General features: G+C 36.3%; 1 pseudogene; it reads right to left on the bottom strand.

Moving 5' to 3' along the window:
- Positions 1-11042: 11042 nt before the first annotated feature.
- LOC108286113 lies at positions 11043-14038 on the bottom strand (annotated as a pseudogene).
- Between the last annotated feature and the right edge of the window lie 2530 nt (positions 14039-16568).

Raw genomic sequence — 16568 nt, 5'->3', positions numbered from 1 at the left:
TTAGAAAAAAAAACTGTAGATCCATATTTCTTTAGAATATAGATATAAAAATCTTCAATAAAATACTAACAAACTTAATCCAGTAACAATTCCACAGTTAGGCATATATCCAAAACAAATAAAAACATACATCTACAAAGAAACTTGCAGACAAATGTTCATGGCATCATTATGTTCATAATAGCAAAAAAGTATAAACAACCCAAATTTCTGACAACTGATTAATGGATAAGCAAATATGACATATGAAAAATTATTCTGCAATAAAAAGAAATGAAATATTGATTCATGCTGCAACATGGATGAACCTTGAAAATATGCTAAGTGAAAGAAATCAGTCACAAAGAACCAAGTATGGTATGAATCCATTTATCTGAAATGTCCAGTCAGGCAAGTCTACAGAAATAGAAAATAGTTTAGTGTTTGTCAATGGCTGAGGTCAGGAGAGAAAAAGAGAGTGGCTGCTAATGAATACAGGGTGTTTTGGGGTGGTGAAAATGTTTCAAAATTATATAGTAGCAATAGTTGTAGAACTTTGTGAATATGCTAAAAAACATTGAATTTTGCATTTTAAAAATGTAAATTTTATGTTAAGTGAATTACATCTCAATGAGGCTATTATATAAAATATTTTATTTAAATAACAACAAAACACCTGAGCATCTTATAAAAACATAACAAAAATACGCTATATCCTTATGTAAAATATTATGTAACTTTAATGAAGGAGATAAATGAAGCGACATATCCATTGATGGCTTTTCATTGAAGTACACAAAGATGTCTACTCTTTCTGAATCAATCTAAAAATTCAGTGCAGTCTGAAAAAGTAAACCTAGTGAGATGCTGCATGAATACTAACTCTAAACTTAGTTCAGAAGTATAAACTCATTCCTTTAACAAGTATTTACTGAGTACTTATACTATGTCAAGCATTATTAAAGTTGCTAGCAGTACAATAATCAAAATAATAAGCTTTCATGGAACTTACATTTAGTAATGCACTAAAATAGACAAGGCTATTTTAGAAAAAAAATTACAATGAGTTTCTTGATCTAGCAGATACCAAGATATATATCATCAATCAATATTAATTAAAGAAGCATAAAATTGGCACAAAAATAGCCAAAATAGATCCATACCACAGAATATAATTCAAAAACAGATGTGTACACATATACTAATTTGGCATATAAGAAAGAGAAAAGGAATGTGATTAAATAGGCACTGCTTTTACAAGTGCAAACATGAAGCTCACTTTGAATAGATTTTTTTTTTAACTGAACTTTTAGGCTCTGAACTCCAGTGTGCTAGAGCAAGCAATTATTTAAAAAAAAAAAAAAATCTGTCCAGTTGTTTTCCTTCCTGCTCGATATTAGAAGTCAAAGAAAGGTTCTCAATTGATTATCAGCTGATGCTATGAAGCAAACCATCGACTCTAGTTTGCTGGTTGGGGTCAAGGAACAGGAAAAAATCAGCAGAAAAACAAGTTTTGGAAAGCCTAGCTCTCACCCATGTACTGAGCACTAATGGGTAAGAAATCCCCCTTAGAATCTCCTGACCCTGGCTCCTCGTCTCATTTTTTCCCCTCTCCCACTCAAGCATTCTTCTTTCTGTTGCTTCTTTTAATGGGCCAAGAAATGCTCAAAGACAACAGAGGTCTGTGACCTTCTCATTAGTTTCTTTGCTCACAACTTCGAAGGAGTGATGCTTCCTCACCCCCACTTCAAGTTTTTTGTTTTTGTGTGTCTTTTCTTTTTTATTCTAAACCTCAGTGAGGTCAGTGTGAAGTGTAGGAGCATTAGCAAATACAGCTCATAGCAAGCAAAGGTTTTAAACACTAGTCTACGTGTGCTCAAAAAGTAGTTGAAAGTTCTCTTCCAGGGGGTCTATGAGATCAAACTGTTTTCATGATAGTACTGATATTATTTACCTTTTTTACTCATTCTCATGAGACAGGAGTTTTCCAGAGGCTACATACATGTGATATGGGAACAGTTTGGATATAGAAACATACATAAGAATCCAGCTATCTTCCATTAAACCAAACATTACAGATATTCGCAAAAGTGTAAAGTAGCACCACTCTTGTAAATATTTTGTTGTTTTGGTTATTCTTCATAAAAATATTATTTATGTTAACATACAATTGGTTTGTCATTATTTTTAAATAAATTGTTATAAAATTTATAAATTTTAATTTCTACTACAGTAAAATAATATGGACAAAAGCTCATACCGTACCCAATAATTTTTAAGTGTTGAAAGAGTTCCCATCATCAAAAGGTTGGTGGTCTGGAAGGGCGCTAACCTTCTAAGACCCAGCCGTGGCAGAGTAGCATAAACAGATAATGAAGCCCTCAATAAACATCACTTGGAAAACTGAGTAAATGAAATGATTAATACTAGGTTGTGGAGAATATTAATTTAAATTAGATAATATGTATAAAATTTCTACCAAAGCACTTAATGCGTAGACAATAATTAGTGCATAAATCCTTTTTTCTGTGACTTTGGAACATGAACTACCAGGCTCAGGGAGAGAGGCGGAGCAAGATGGCAGAATAGGAAGCTCCACCAATCATCCTCCCAGCAAGGACACCAAGTTTAACAACTATCTGCATAGGAAAACAGCACCAAAAATAAGGTGAACACTCATAATACCTGGTTTTAACTTTATATTGCTGAAAGTGGCACTGAATCACCTGTGCCACCCCTTCTCAACCCTCACAAGCATCTTTGTGGTGCCGAGAGCATCTCTGGGTGCTGGGGGGTTGGGGAGAGAACACAAGTGTGAGGCATTGAACTCGGTGCTGTTCTGTTAGAGCAGAAAGGAAAACCAGGCAAGCTCAGCTGACACCCATACACAGAGGGGGCATTTAAATCAGCCCTAGCCAGAAGGGAATCACCAATTCTGGTGGTCCAAACTATGAGTGCCGGCAAACCTCATCACCAAGGGCCAAAGTGCTCTCAGAAACGCGAAAGGCAGTCTAGATCATAAGGTCTGCAACACTTAGGTGAGTCCCTGGGCTGAACTAGGCCCAGAGATAGTGGACTTGTTGTGTGGGGGGCAAGCATGCAATAGACTGAGACACCAGCTGAGGAAGCCAAGGGAGTGCTGGCATCACCCCTCCCCTAACCCAAGGCTACACAGTTCATGGCTCTAAAAGAGACCCCTTTCTTCCACTTAAGGAGAGGACAGGAAAGAGTAGGGAGGACTTTGTCCTGCATCTTGGATACCAGCTCAGCCGCAGCAGGATAGGGCACCACTTAGAGTCAGGAGGCCCCTGTTCCAGGCCCTAGCTTCCAGACAACATTTCTAGACACACCCTGGTCCAGAAGGGAACCTAGTGCCTTAAAGAAAGGGACCCTGTCCTGCTGCATTAATTGACTGCTAAATGAAGAGCCCTTGGGCCTTGAATAACCAGCAGTGATACCTACGTACTACACTGAGGGTCTTAGAGAGCCTCTGAGACTTGCTAGCTGGAGGTAAAACTCAGCATATTACTAGCTGTGGTGGCTGTGGGGCAAAACTCCTGCTGATTAAGGAAAGCAGAGGGAAAAGTAAAAGGGACTTTTTCTTGCATTTTAGGTACCAACACTGCCACAGAAAGGTAAAGTACCAAGTGGAATCTCTGGTCCCTGATTATAGAACTGGATTTTTGGATAGCATTTCTGGACCTGTCCTGGGTCAGAGGGGAGCCCACTGCCCTGAAGGGTTAGTACAAGGCTAGACAACATTTACTACAAAGTAACTTAAGAGATCTTGGGCCTTAAAGGAATATTGATAGTAGTCTGGCAGTACTCCTCAGGGCTATGGGGGTGAGGCTCCTCTGCCTTTGGAAAAAGAAAGGAAGAGTGGGAAGGACTGTGTCTTGTGGTTTGAGTGCCAGCTCAGCTGCAATATAATAGAATACCAGATAGACTTCTAAGGTTTTTGACTCCAGTCCCTGACTCCTTGATGGCACTTCTGGATCCACTTGGGGCTTGGGGGACCTTGCCACCCTAAAGGGAAGGACACAGGCCTGGCTGCCTTTGCCACTTGCTGATTATAGAGCACCAGGGCCTTAAGTGAACATAGGCAGTAGCTAGGGACTGGCTAGAGCAGCCCTTGGGCAAGCCCCAGCACTGTGCTGGCTTCAGGTCTGACCCATTATAGTCATCGTGATGGTGGCCACAGGGGTGCCTGTGTCACTACACCCCCAGTTATAGGTGGCTCAGAACAAAGAAAGAGGCTTTGTATGATTGGGAGAAAGTAAGGGAAGAGAACAAGAATCTCTTCCTGGTCATCCAGAGAATTCTCCTGATAATCTTACCCAAGACCATCAAGGCAATACTTGTATGAGTCTGTAAGAGCCACAGCATTACTGGACTTAGGGTGGCCCCTAAAGTGGAAACAGCTTAAATCACAACACCCAAGTCCTTTCAAATATCTGGAAAGCCTTCTCAAAAGGATGGCTACAAATAAGCCCAGACAGTGAAGTCTACGATAAATATATAACTCTTTGATTCCCAGACACTGAAGAATATCTACTAGCATCAACGATCAACACTGTCCAGAAAAACATGACATGACCTTAACAGATTAACTAAATAAGGCACTAGGGAACCATCCTGAAAAAAAAGAAAAAGACATATGACTTTTTAGAAAGGGAATTCAAAATAGCTGTGTTAAGGAAACTCAAGGAAATTCAAGCTAATGCAGGGAAGAAATTCAGAATTCTACAAAAAAAAAAAAAAATGAAGTCTCACTTTGTCACCCAAGCTGGAGTGCTGTGGCACAATCTTGGCTCACTGCAACCACTGCCTCTTGGGTTCTAGTATTCTCCTGCCTCAGCCTCCCGAGTAGCTGAGATTACAGATGCACACTGCCATGCCCAACTAATTTTTCGTATTTTAGTAGAGATGGGATTTCACTGTATTGCATAGGCTGGTCTCGAACTCCTGACCTCAGGTGATCCACCCGCCTTGGCCTCCCAAAGTGCTAGGATTACAGGCATGAGCCACCATGCCTGGCCTGGAATTCAAAATTCTATCAGATAAATTTAACAAAGAGATTGAAATAATTTTTAAAAAAACAAGCAGAAATTCTGGTGCTGAAAAATGCAGTTGGCCTACTGAAGAATGCATAACAGTCCTTTAATAGCAGAAGAATCAAGGAGAAAAAGGAATTAGTAAGCTTGAAGAAAGGTTATTTGAAAATATACTGTGAGAAGAGACAAAAGATAAAAGAATAAAAAAGAATAAACACTGCCTACAGAATCTAGAAAATAGATTCAGAAGGATATTTTTAAGAATTATTATTGAGAACTGGTAAGAATTATTGGCCTTATAAACGCTTGAAGAAAAAACCTTTCACTCTATAATAGTTTATTGAGCAAAAATGTCCTTCAACTATGAAGGTAAAATGAAGACTTTCCCAGACAAAGAAAAGCTGAGAGATTTTATTAATACTAGACCTGTTCTACAAGAAATGCTGAAGGGAGGACTTCAATCAGAGAAGAATATTAATAAGCAATAAATAATCACTTGAAAATAAAAAAATTACTGGTAATAGCAAGTACACAGAAAAACACAGAATATTATAACACTGTAACTTGTGTGTAAACTAATCTTATCCTAAATAGTAAGACTAAATGATGAACCAATAAAAAATAATAACTACAACAACTTTTCAAGACATAATACAATAAGATATAAATAGAAACAAGAAAAAGTTAAAAAGTGGGAGGACAAAGTTAAGGCAAATTTTTATTAGTTTTCTTTTTGCTTATTTGTTCGTTTGTGCAAATATTACTACGTTGTTATTAGTTTAAAATAATGGATTATAAGATAGCATGTGTAAGCCTCATGTAACCTCAAACCAAAAAATATGCAATGTATACACAAAAACTAAAAAAGGAAGAAACTAAATTATATGAACAGAGAAAATCATCTTTACTAGAGGAAGACAGTAATAAAAGAAAGAAGGAAGAGAAGATCACAAAACAACCAAGAAACAACAAAATAGCAGGAATAAGTTCTTACTTATCAATAATAACATTGAATGTAAATGGACTAAACTTTCCAGTGAAAATATATTGACTGGCTGAATGGATGAAAAAACAAGACCCATTGATCTGTTGCCTATAAAGAACACTTCACCTATAGATAGACACACATAGAATGAAAATAAAGGAATAGAAAAAGATATTCCATCCCAATGGAAAACAAAAAAAGAGCAGGAGTCACTACACTGACATAAGACAAAATAAATTTTAAGATGAAAACCATAAGAAAAGACAAAGAATGTCACTATATAATAATAAAGTGGCCAATTCATCAAGGGCATATAACAATTTTAAATATATATGCACCCAATATATAAAAAATATACAAAGAAAATATTATTAGGGCGAAAGAAATATATAGGTCCCAATACAATAAGAGCTAGAGACTTTAATATCCCACTTTCAGCATTGGACAGGTTTTCCAGACAGAAAATAAACAAAGAAACCTCAGACATAATATGCACTATAGGCCAAATGGGTCTAACAGATATTTACAGAACATTTCATTCAAGAGCTGCAGAATACACATCCTTTTCCTCAGTACATGAGTCATTCTCAAGGATAGACCATATTTTAGGTGACAAAACAAGTCTTATTTTCTGATCAAAAGGGGGTGAAACTAGAAATCAATAATGAGGAATTTTGGAAAATATACAAATACTTGAAACCTAAACAATATGCTGCTGAATGGCTGGTGGATCAATGAAATATTGAAGTTTCTTGAAACAACAATAACAGAACCACAACATACCAAACCTATAGGATACAGCAAAAGCAGTACTAACAGGGAACTAAGAAAAGAAAAACTTCAAAAAACAATCTAACAGTGCATCTTAAAGAACCAGAAGAGCAAGAGCAAACCAAACCCAAATAAATAAAATTAAAATTAAAAAAATACAAAAGATCAATGAAATAAAAAGTTGGGTTTCTGAAAATTTAAACAAAATTGACAAACCTTTAGACAGATTAACAAAGAAAAAAGAGAGAAAATATAAATTTAAAAAATCAGAAATGAAAAAGGTGACATTACAACTGATACAGCAGAAATTCAAAAGATGATTAGTGGCTACTATGAGCAAGTATATGACAATAAATTGGAAAACCTAGAAAAAATGAACAAATATTTAGATGCATACAACCTACTAAGATTGAACCAAGGAGAAATCCAAAACTTGAACAGATCAATAATAAGTAATGAGATTGAAGCTATAATAGATAGTCTGCAGGAAAGAAAACCCAGAATCTCATGGCTGCATGGCTGAATTCTACCAAACATTTTAAGAATTAATATCAGTCATACTCAAATTATTCCAAAACATAGAAGTGGAAGGAATACTTCAAAAATCATTCTACAAGGGCAGCATTACCCTGATACCAAAATCAGAAAAAGACACATCATAAAAAGAAAACTACAGGCCAATGATTTTTATGAATATTGATACAAATATTCTCAACAAAATACTAGCAAACTGAATCCATCAATACATTGGACAGATCATTCATCATGACCGAATGGAATTTAATCCTGGGATGCAGGAATAATTCAACATTTGCAAATCAATCAGTGTGATACAGTGATACATCACATCAACAGAATAAAGGACAAAAACCATATGATCATTTCAACTGACGCTTAAAAAGCATTTGATAAAATCCTACATCCCTTTATGATAAAAACCCTAAAAGAAACAGAGGATAGAAGGAACATACTTCAATGAAATAAAAGCCATATATGACAGACCCATAGCTAGTATCATACTAAATGATACTAGCTGAATGGGGAAAAACTGAAAGCCTTTTCTGTAAGATCTGGAACACGACAAGGATGCCCACTCTCATCACTGTTCTTCAGTACAGTACTAAGTCCTAGCTAGGGCAATCAGACAAGAAAAAGAAATAAAAGGTATCCAAATGGGAAAGGAAAAAGCCAAATTATCCCTCTTTACAGGTGATATACTCTTATATTTGGAGAAACCTAAAGGCTCCACAAAAAAACTATTAGAGCTAATAAATAAAGTCAGTAAACTTGCAGGACACAAAATCAACATACAAAAACCAGTAGCATTTCTATATGCCAACAGTGAAAAATGTGAAAAAAAAAAAATCTTTGTAAATCCCATTTACAATAGCCACATATAAAATTAAATACCTAGGAATGAACTTCACCAAAGTGAAAAATTTCTATAATGCAAACTATAAAACACTGATAAAAGTAATTGAAGAGGACACCAATAAAAGGAAAAATACTTTGTGTACATGATGGAAGAATCAATATTGTTAAACCATTCACAGTACCCAAAGCTCTCTACAGATTCAATGCAATCTCTATCAAAATACCAATTATCTTCTTCACAGAAATAGAAAAAACAATCATAAAGTTTATATGGCACCACAAAAGACACAGAAGCCAAAGCTATCCTAAGGAGAAAGAACAAAACTGGAGGAATCACATTACCTGACTTCAAATTATACCACAGAGTTACAGTAATCAAAACAGCATTCTAGTATCATAAAAACAGACACATAGACAAATTAAATGGAATAGAGAGCCCAGAAACAAATCTATACACCTACAATGAACTCATTTTACAATGAACTCATTTTTGACAAAGGTACCAAGAACATAAACTGGGGAAAAGACTGTTTCTTCAATAAATGGAGCTAGGAAAACTGGGTTATACATATGCAGAAGGATTAAAGTAGACCCCTATCTCTCACCATGTACAAAAATTCAAAATGGATCAAAGACTTAAACCTAGGACTTCAAACCATGAAACTACTAAAGAAAACATTGGGGGAAATATCCAGGATATTAATCTGGGCAAAAATTTCTTGAGTAATAACCCACAAGCACAGGCAACCAAGTCAAAAATGGACAAATGGGATTGCATCAAGTTAAAAAGCTTCTTCACAGCAAAGTATATATTCAACAAAGTGAAGAGACAACCTACGGAATGGAGGAAAATATTTTCAAACTACCCATGTGACAAGGGATTAATAAACAGAATATATAAGGAGGTCAAACAACTCTATAGGAAAAAAATCTAACAGTCTGATCAAAAATAGGCAAAAGATCTGAAATGACATTTCTCAAAAGACGACATACAAATGGCATACAGGAATACAAAAAGGTACTCAATATCACTGATCATCAGAGAAATGCAGATCAAAACTACAATGAGATATTGTCTCACCCCAGTTAAATGGTTTATATCCAAAACATAGGCAATAGCAAATGCCGGCATGGATGCGGGAGAAAAGAGACTACTTATACACAGCTGATGTGAATGTAAATTAGTACAACCACTATGGAGAACTTTTTGGAAGTTCCTCAGAAAACTAATAATTGAGCTACCATATGATCCCAGCAATCCCACTGCTGGATATACACGCAAAAGAAAGGAAATCAGTATATCAAAGAGATTGTTCTTCTATGTTTGTTGCCACACTGTTTGCAATGGCTAAGATTTGGAAGCAACCTAAGTGTCCATCAACAGGTTAACGGATAAAGAAAATGTGGTAAATATACATAGTGTGGTACTTTTCAGTCATTAAAAAAATGAGATCCAGTCATTTGCAACAACATGAATGGAACTGGAGATCATTGTGTTAAGTGAAATAAGCCAGGTACAGAAGGACAAACATTGCATGCCCTCACTTACTTGTGGGATCTAAAAATCAAAACAATTGAACTCATGGACATAGAGAGCAACCAGAGGCTGAAAACGATAGCTCGGGGCTTGTGGAGAAGGTGGGAATTGTAAAGAGGTACCAAAAATATAGAAAGAATAAGACCTACTATTTGATAGCACAACAGGATGACTATAGTCAGTAATAACTACACCTTTTAAGTAACTTGAACATTCTCTTGAAAAGGTGTGAGTTGGGGGAACTGGAGGTATTTCAGCCAATAATAGCATTTAATGTCTTCCACATTTTAGACAATCCAGGAATGAATATAGACCCCGAGAAACAAACTAGGCACCTATTGTTTCCAGTATCTTTTTTCATACCCATAGTCAGAATTGCAGCATAGGGTTCTGCAGGTTGTACAGTGCACAACAGTGCCACATCCGAGGGAGTATCATTTACAGCTCAAACATCATAGATTTGTGATGATTTCTTAGGAGAGGGCAGCAAAATTATGGCAGTTTTCAACAGAAATGTCTGAAATGTCTTTTTCTCCTAAAATGCATAGACATGCTAATGAGGACCATGACTTTTCTCAAGGAATTTCTGTTACATGTAACCCCATTTATGAGAAAGACCAAGTGACAATGATAAGAGAACTTGACCCAAATCCTATCAAGACAACTGTCTAGTTTTGTGTGCCTGGGCAGAAAAATTCTAACTATATGGGCTTTAGTTTTTTCATTTCTAAAATAGGGGTGATAACATAATTGTTTCCCAGCCTACTCTACAGAATTCATTAAGAATCAAGTGAAATCCTGTATGTGAAAGTTCCTTATAAACTATAAAGTGATATACAAGCATATAGAACATTGTTGTCAGTGTGATATTAAGTTCCCATCTCTATACCCCATGATAGTGGTGGTGTGAGACATGAGGTAGTGCTATAGAGCAAAAACAGCATATACTCATGGCTCACCATGGGCTCCATGCGGTGAGGGTGATGCCCACACCAGTGAAGGAAGTACCAGTAAACTTATACCAAAATTTGTGAACAAACAAAGACATGAGGAAAAAAGGTAGATCTAAGGGGGGAAATTGTATAAGGAACAACTAAATTAATATCTTCCATTTCCCCCCTGAAAGCTTCCTAGCCTCAAAATAGAAGATATCTGAAGCTTTTACAAGGTGTCTAATATGAATCTTGCATTTTTGTGTTATTTGGCTGAAGTAAAAACTGGTGAAACTCACAGGCCCTTTTACCTGGTTTCACGGGAATATGACAGCTAATCTGAGAGAAGGCATGTTCTGTGATAACATCCCCGGAGCAGGCCCCATAAGAGGCTCCTGGATTGTGGAGAATCACAATATTCCTGACCACCAAAACTTTGGAGAAGTAAGCACACAAAGGCAGGCCATCACAATCTTGACACACTGGGGGTTGAATAGTTTTTTCTTCATGGCTCTGTACAGAGCATCTTTGAGCTCTCTGTTCCTCAGTCTGTACATGAGTTCAGCAGTGGAGTGATAATGGTGTAGGTCACTGAGATGAGTCTGTTCTGCCCCAGGGAACTCTGGAACTTAAGCTTCAGGTAGATGATGAAGATACGGCCATAGTGGATGATGACCACTACAAGTTGGGAGATGCAAGTGGCAAAGGCCTTCTTCCTACCCTCAGTTTAGGCAATCTAAAAGATTGCGCAGATGATGAGGTCATAGGAGATAAAGATCAGGCCCATAGGTAGGACACAGACACAGATGCTGACAACAAAGTTCATGATCTCATTGACAGTGGTGTCTGTGCAGGCCATCTTCAGCAGGGGTCTCACACCACAGAAGTGGAAGATGACAAAGACATCACAGAAGGGTAGGCCAAACACAGATGTTACTTGGACAATGGCCATGCCCAGATGCCAGCTGGACACAAGCCCTCTTATCCATGAATACCGTAGGGGGATGCAGATGGCCACATGGCGGTCACATCCCATGGCTAGGAGCAGAAAGCAGTTGTTTATGCCAAAAGTCAGTTAGAAGAACTGAGTGGCACAGCCTTGCATGGCAATAGGATAGCGAGGATTCAAGAGGTGAGAAACGATATGGCGAATGATGGCCACCATGTTGCAGGTCTCAGAAATAGAGAGCAGTGCTCAGGAAGAAGTACATGGGGGTACAGAGGTGATGGTCCAGGCAAATAATGGTCAAAATAATCACACTGCCAGAGAGAGTCAGCAGGTACAAAGTTAGAAAGACAAAAAAGAAGACAAGCCTGTGCTGCCACCTGAAGCTGGAGAAAACTTCAAAGAAGAGCTCAGTCACAGCAGTGGGACTTTGACTTTAGTATCGAAGAATGTCTAAATCTGAAGGAAAGGGACAAAGGAGAGACAGCGGTAAGGCTCCAACTGTGTAACAGATTACGCAGTGGTCTGAGCAGCATTAGGGTTTTTTGGATTCATTGATTAATGTCCCAGGCACAGGGGTTACCTTTGCTCCTCCACTAATAAAAAGCTCAGCACTCTTGGGAATAAACTAAGAAATTTCTAATGACCTACTGGATTAAGGGCAGAGATCAAAGGGAAGGAAAGTTTCAACATAATGTGAACAATGAATTTACGAAAACAGCTACCCTACTTGACAATAAGAGGTGGGTCCAGGTCAGAGAGGAGGAAAATGTTGAATGGACCAGGCACTTCAGCTTCCCCTATACTCATCCTAGATCAAGGAGGCAGAGATCGTGGAGGTTGATAAATATCTGGGGTAATCCATTTATTTCCATCAGTATGAATTGCCAGCAAAGACTGCCATGGAGGGACCCAGAGCAAGCATTCTTTCCAAATATCTGTAGTCCTGGGCATTACTTTCCTTAACTCTTCTCTTTTAGATGACTCGTGCAAGGCCAGGCTGTGGGAGAGCCATTCAAACTACCATATTGGCCATGTTTTCAGAAATAGAGGTCAATGTTTTGGTCTTTTTTTCCAGTTGTTACCATAACAAACATTTCTGCAATAGAAAATTTTGTAAGCATGTCATTTCACATGTAAGTGAATAACAGGAAGTGAAAAAACACGAGGTCAAAGGTTATGAATATCTTCAACTTTAATAGAGTGCCATGTTTTTCTCTATAAAATTTTTATCGAGTGATCTCTCACAAAGAATGTATCAAAATGCAATTTTCCATTGTTATGCCTCAAAGAGGAAATAATGTGTAATGGGAAGCAGCAGCATGGACTCTGAAGCCACATTGCCCAGAATTTAATTTTGTTTCCACCAGGTCCTAACTATGTAGCTATGAGTGAGTTATTTAACTTGTCTGTGTCTCAATTGCCTTATCTCTAAAACGGGCTTAATGATAGCATCTTCTTTACAGAGTTACTGTGAGGATTAAATCCGTTAATATCTCAAAGTGCTCAGAAAAGTGTCTGGCACCTAGTGAATGCTATATAGTAAACTCTAAGGCCTGACGATGAATCCTCATTACACCTTGATCAAGGTCTGAACCTATCTATTACACAAGTTCCTCATCTATAAAATGGATAATGTTAATACTTAACTCATAAGAATATTGTGAGGCTCAAATGAGTTAATGAATAAATCATTGAGCAAAGTGACTGACAAATAGCGACATCCCAAAAAATGTTGGCCATAAATTATCATTATCATGATTATGAAAGATTATGTCATGTTTAGGGAATACAAGAGTGGTTCTGAATGGGTCTGGAACTGTGTGCTTTATACAATCTTTAAAGAGGCTGAGTCCTCGGGAACTGCTGAAGAAAGAGAAACCAAGCTGTGACCCTGGGATTGAAAAGCACCTTGGTATGTGGGATTTTCCAAAAGACAAATGATGAATTTGATTGAACTAAATATGTCATCACGTACTTCCTAGTATTGTGTGAGTTGAATGAACCTATATTAGCTCTGTTCATCCCATTCATAACTTTATTGAAATGAATCACATCCCTTCTCTGCTTCCTCTACTGCAGACATCAGTCTCCTCTTATCAGGCTACTTGCACGCTGGAGCTCTTGTGACTCTCACCAGGGCATTTCCTGAATCTTCTGGAGTAGTGTGAATGAAGAGTTTACCTGCGCTGCATGCAGCTCATCAAGGATTTGCATGAGGGTTCTTTTCTTTTGACTGCTCCCTGATTAAACCCATCTCCCTTTTGTTTTTAACTTTTTAGGCCTATACACTTAGGAATAGCCTATTGGGGCATCAAATTCAATTTTCTTTTTAATTAGTAAGTGAGAACATTGTGCTTTAAGCATGCTCCATACTTTCTTTTTCTAATACATTATTTTCCAATTTCTCGCAGAGACTTACCTGTCTCTTCCTGCCAGCGGCAAAGAGATTTTGGTCATTCATTTCCATTGATTTTGTATCTTCACAAACTTTGAGGAGTCTACCTGTACATTTCCATCAAGATAAATAACCACTTAACTTTAAACGTATTATCTCTTATCTATCCATAATGATAAAGTTTTTTTCATAATTATAATGGCTCAAATGTTGAAGACATCTTTTCCAATTTTTTAAAAATTATATTACTTGTTCTTATTAATCTTTCTTAAATGTATGTATAGCTCACACTTATTTCAATGAGCTTTTTTATGTTTTTAAACTGACATAGTATTTCACATATTTATGGGGTACATGTGAGTATTTGTTACACGCAGAGAATGTATAATGATCAAGTCAGGGTATTTAGGGTATCTATCACCTTGAATATTTATCATTTCTATGTATTGGAAACATTCCAAGTAATCTCTTCTAGCTACTTTGAAATCTGTAATACATTGCTACTGGCTAAAGTCACGCGAACTTGCTGTGGACCATGAGAATTTATAACTTTTAACTGTATGTTTGTATCCATTGACCAGCCTCTCTTCATCACCCGTCTTCTACCCACACACCCTTCCTAGGCTTTAGTATCTACCATTCTGTTCTTTACCTCAATGAAATCAACTTTTGTAGCTCCCACATATGAGTGATAACATGTAAAATTTTCCTTTTTGTGCCTGGCTTATTTCACTTAATGACTCCTCCAGTTCCATCCATGTTGCTTCGAATGATGGGATTTCATTCTTTTTATGGTTGAACAGTATTGCATTATGTTTATATACCACATTTTATTTGTCCATTTGTCAGTTGATGAACACTTAGGTGAATTCCATATCTTAGCTATTTTGAAGAGTGTTGCAATAAACATGGAAGTGTAGATATCTCTTCAATATATTGATTTTCTTTCTTTTGAATATATACCCAACAGCAGAATTGCTGGATCATATGGTAGCTCTATTTTTAGCTTTTGAGAAATGTCATACTGTTTTCTATAGCAACTGTACTAATTTACATTTCCACCAATATTGTATAAGAGTTCCCTTTTCATTGCATCTTCTGTTATTTATTATTTTTAGTAATAGCTATGCTAACTAGGGTAAGATGATATATCTCATTGTGGTTTTGGTTTGTATTTCCCTGATGATTAGTGATATTAAGCTTTTTCTGTATACTGTTGGACATTTGTATATTTTCTTTTGAGAAATGTCTATTTATGTCCTTTGTCCACTTTTTTAAAAAAATTGTATTGTCAGTCTTTTTACTTTAGTTATTCTAGTGACTGAAGATAGGTATTTCATAGTTTTTTTTTTTTAACTTTTAAAAATTATTATACTTTAAGTTCTGGGGTACAGGTACAGGTCGTGCAGGATTGTTACATAGGTATACACATGCCATGGTAGAGGGATTGCCCACTTTTTAATTGGATTTTTATTTTTACTATTGAGGTGAATTCCTTGTATATTCTGGATATTAGTCCCTTGTGGGATGAATAGTTTGCAAATATATTCTCCTATTCAACATGTTGTTTCTTAACTCTTGATTGTTTCCTTTGCTGTATATAGTTAAATTTATCTGCTTGTTTTTATCTATGCTTTTGAGATCTTCACCATACATAAATCTTTGCCTACACCAATATTCTGAAGGGTTTTCCCATGTTTTCTTCTAATTATTTCACAGTTTTTGGTCTTACATTCAAGTCTTTGATCCATCTTGATTTTTGTATATGGTGAGAGATAGAAGCCCACTCTTATTCTTCTGCATATGGATATCCAATTTTCCCAGCACCACTTACTGAAGAAGGTGTCCCTTCCCCAATGTATGTTCTTAGTGCCTTTGTCTAAAATCAGTTGACTGTGAATAAAGGAATCTATTTCTTGATTCTCTATTCTGTTTCACTGGTCTGTGTATCTGTTTTTATACTAATACCATACTATTTTGGTTATTATAGCCTTGTAACACATTTTGAAGTCAGGTCAGGTGATGTCTCAAGCTTTCTTCTTTTTGCTTGATTGCTTTGGCTATCCAAGTTCTTTTTTGATTCCATACAAATTTTAGGATTGCTTTTTTCTAATTCTGTGAAAAATGACATTGATATTTGCATAGAGATTTCATTGAATCCATAGATTGCTTTGGGCAATATTGTAATTTTAATGACATGAACATGGTAATTAATTTTAATGATATGAAAAATATTCCATTTTAGTGATATCATGTAAATATTATTTTAGGATCATGAAAATTTTAATATGACTAATTATTTAATAATTGTTCAATTTATGAACATGAGATATCTTTTCATCTGTTGTGTTCTCTTAAATTTCTTTCATCAATGTTTTATAGCTTTCTCGCACAGCTCTTTCACCTCCTTGGTTAAATTTATTCTTATCTTTATTTCTTTATCCACTAGATCATTATTCATGTATAGAAATGCCATTGATTTTTATGTGTTGGTTTTGTGTGTTACAACTTTACTAAATTTAATTATAGGTTTAAGATTTTTTTTTGGTGGAGTGCTTAGGTTTTTCTAGATGTAAAATTATATCATCAGCA

Source organism: Cebus imitator, unplaced genomic scaffold (assembly GCF_001604975.1).
Source record: "Cebus imitator isolate Cc_AM_T3 unplaced genomic scaffold, Cebus_imitator-1.0 Scaffold313, whole genome shotgun sequence".
Lineage (NCBI taxonomy): Eukaryota > Metazoa > Chordata > Mammalia > Primates > Cebidae > Cebus > Cebus imitator.
This window is presented reverse-complemented; position numbering and strand designations above follow the sequence as displayed.